General features: G+C 35.2%; 1 pseudogene; it reads left to right on the top strand.

Moving 5' to 3' along the window:
- The first annotated feature begins 1,546 nt into the window (after nt 1-1,546).
- On the top strand, nt 1,547-2,989 carry LOC113181394 (large ribosomal subunit protein eL24 pseudogene; annotated as a pseudogene).
- The last annotated feature ends 770 nt before the right edge of the window (nt 2,990-3,759 follow it).

Here is a 3,759-nt window from a genome sequence, read left to right as displayed (position 1 = left end):
TGTGCATTCCTTTCATTTCTTTTTTTAAAGCCTTCATCTATACTAATGATTCTAAGATTTGGTTACTTAAAGTCACTCCATATTTCTTGAATATTCTTGTCATGGTCTGTTAATATCTTTTCTTTATTTGTTATTGACTTATTTTCAAGATTATATACTTTTCATTCAATGTCTGAGAATCTTTCTTCAAAGAGAATTAATATAATGATGTATTCCATTTAATTGTAACATAATTTATTGAATCATTCATTTCTAATATTTCTTTAAATTCTTTTTTTAGAATCTCTATATTTTTTGAAATAATTTTTCACTTCCTATACTTTCTAAGTTCATTCCTTACACCTTCTTTTAGCTCAATGAACATTGAAATTATATTATTATTTCTATATTTTTTCCTCTAACATTTTATCCACTGTGGTGTCTATGAGAATAGTTGTCAAAGTGCTGTGGGCATTTGGTGTGATTTTTCCCATAGATTTTTCAAACTGCTTGAATGTCTACCAATCTACTGTGATGATTATTACACCTACTTTTATGCAAGAAACTATTTAGTGAGCTTGCTTTTTGTCAAGAGTTCTGGGGGGCTTGGCAAATATATAAGTATTCATATTACTCATTGTGTCTCTTTGGCTATTCCCAGTATCAGCACCACTTTGAGAGAAAATATTAAACCCTATTTATCACAATCACTTCAGAGTAAATCCATGTAGTCCTAGGAAAAGTAAAAAACAAACAAACAAAAACTCCAACTGTTTATAATGTTTCTCTAATCCAGGAAACAAATATAGCAATGTTCTGGAGTCGGCTAAGAAACTAATTACTAAAATTACTGTAGCATATTTTGTAGGGCAAAAAAATGGAAGGAGAGAAAAATTTGAGCAAAAGAGAAAGAGAATGAAAATAAAATATATAAGAGAGAAATATAAACCGTGGAGAAAAGAAGTAAAAGATGAAAACGGGTTGATGGGTATGGTTTGATGCAATAGCAGGTAATGAAAGAGGTAAAAGAGGAGCCAGGGGGAGCAAGGGTAAACCTAAGTTTGGAAAACAAAGAGGGAAAAATGATTTCAATTAATGCTTTAAAACTATAAAATAAATACAATCAGTTTGGTTTAAGATGTAATATTGAAAGCTAGGTGAATAACTATTGAATCAAAGTGAAGAATAACATGTATTTTCAAAATTGATATTGGAGCTATTTATAGTGATCCATGCTGAGGCACAGAAAAATTCTAATTGACATTTCTGGGTTTGCATTTCATCAGCATTTGGGACCTTGAGCAGATGCCCATCACTATTCAGCTTTGTATTCTCCTAAAGTACTCAGTGATAGGAGCTATTTCTTGGGTGGATATGCATTTCTCACCAGTTGGTTCTTGTTTATCAGTCCAGGGACCTGATGTTGCATGCTCAGAGAGTCTTTGTTGTGCCTTCTTGGGATTTTTAGTGGGTGCAGGAGCACATGATGCATGGCTCTGGGCTCTCACTCTAATGCTGCAGTATGCTATGCTTTAACTCCTCTCTGGAGGGTCTTCTTTAAAGCGTCATGTTTCCTGGTTGCTGTCTTCAACCATGGGACCTGTGAGGGTTTATAAAAGAGAAAGAATGAGTATGGACTCTCTTTTATGACAACTGGATACATGATGGCAAACCTATGACCAACATGAAGACATTAATCCATAAATAAGGACATGAACAATCACCTCTCACTTTAATCCACTACCCAGAACTGCAGCATTGAAGATAGAGCTACCAATACATGGATTTGAGAGATATACTCAAACCATAGCCAACTGTGTGTCACAGTACACTCAGAATCATCAGAAAACTATACAGTAGAATCCTAGATTTGTATTATTTCTGATGTAAAAATATGGGATGGCAAATTCTTTTCATATTTAGTAAGGTAGATGTGGGTCCACATTAATATTACCAGTTCCCTCCACTTGGAGAAATGACTTATTTGGCAAATTTAAGCAGAATTAGGTTGAAGGCAATTAATAGGAGCCCCTTTCATAGAGTGTGAATTTTTTAAGGCTTGAGGATTTAAGGTATTTTCTGGTTACTAGCACATGCACCACAGCCAGATCTAGTGTTCATCAGTCTTTGCTTTCCTTCTTTCCTTTGCTTACCACTTTTATTTCGGCTTTCTTTCTGCTTTAACATTCTACATTACTTTCCACTTTACTATTTGGTCTCCTAATTTTATATCTCTTCTGGGAGCAGTCATAATTATCTGTTTCCTTAATTCAATGGTTTCAACCTAAAAGTCAGGAGAATTTATTTGCCATTACTTATTTTTTCCCCCCACACAACTACTCTATTCTAAAACTAATGACTAGACAGTAAAATAATGAGCAGCTCTGCAAACACTCGTGATGTAGAAAACTTCCCATAATAAAGCTTGAAGTCCAATCTGCTTCCATCCTGGCACAGAACCCCTCTGCAATGTCCTGGGCCTGGCTAATAACTTGCTGTAAACAGCCCCCTTAATGGGTTTTCACTTTTTGTTATAGAGTAGAGCTGTGAAGTTTTAGTGGATACAAGATATACCCGGGACAGGGGAGGCACTATGCCAGGACCCACGGAAAGGTTTTCCAATTTCTTAATGCAAAATGTGAATTGGCTTTCCTATCCAAGAGGAATCCTGGGCAGATAAACTGGACTGTCCTTTATAGAAGAAAGCACAAAAAGGACCAGTTGGAAGAAATTCAAAAGAAGAGAACCCAACGGGCAGTCAAATTTCAGAAGGCCATCACTAGTGCATCCTTTGCGGATATCATGGCCCAGAGGAATCAGAAACCAGAAGTTAGAAAGGCTCAAATGAGAGCAAGTTATTAGGGCTGTCAAGGAAGTAAAAAAAGGCTAAGAAGACATCTAAAAAGACAGCAATGGCTGCTGCTAAGGCTCCCACAAAGGCAGCGCCTAAGCAAAAGATTGTGAAACCTGTGAAGGTTTCTGCTCCCCGAGTTGGTGGAAAATGCTAAATTGGTAGATGAGATTTTAAAATAAAGATGTATCTATAACTTAAAAAAAGAAAGAAAGAAAAAGAAAACTTTCCATAAGCTGTAACCACTGTGCAAGAATGGTCCACACTCCTTCATTCTGTGTATCATCTCATCTCCAATGGCACCTTATTGGCCAGTACTGGATGGCATCAAGAGCCCTAGCTGCAAGTGAGTTAGGGCAGTGTCCATTTTATCATTCAACTGCTACCTAGCCCTGCTTTAGGTAATTATAGGAAATTGCCAACAACCTAGTGTTTTCTTTTTCATTCTAGCCTCTGTAAAAACTAAATAGATCTTTTTATTTAGAGATCTCCTGTTATCTAGAATTTTGTTTAAACAAAAGTTATGTATATAATAATACATACAAAATCAAAAGTATTTTTGTAGAAATGGGTGAGTTGGAGGTGTGATGGTGGAAAAGGAGTTGTAAAGAAATGCTAAATTGTTATCTATCCAAGTATAAAAGGTGGAGATAGAATGATCATATTACTCTGAAATAAAAGTATAACAAAAAAGAACAAAGCAAAAATTGTCCAAAGTAGATGCTTCCTGTCATTAGGAAGCGAAAAGCATCATGGGGGACTTTTTCTCATTAAAATTATGTAGAATTATTTCATTCTTTCCAATTCGTGCATTGATATTATTGTTTAAATGTACCTCATTTTTTGCTTTTTAAAAGATATTTTAAGAAAATAAGTAACAAAGATACTGTAAGGACTGGTAAAACTTATTGTGGCTAGGCAGACACAGG

Source organism: Urocitellus parryii, chromosome 10, assembly GCF_045843805.1.
Source record: "Urocitellus parryii isolate mUroPar1 chromosome 10, mUroPar1.hap1, whole genome shotgun sequence".
Lineage (NCBI taxonomy): Eukaryota > Metazoa > Chordata > Mammalia > Rodentia > Sciuridae > Urocitellus > Urocitellus parryii.
Note: the sequence above shows the minus strand (reverse complement) of the source record. Positions and strands in the feature narration are given on the sequence as shown.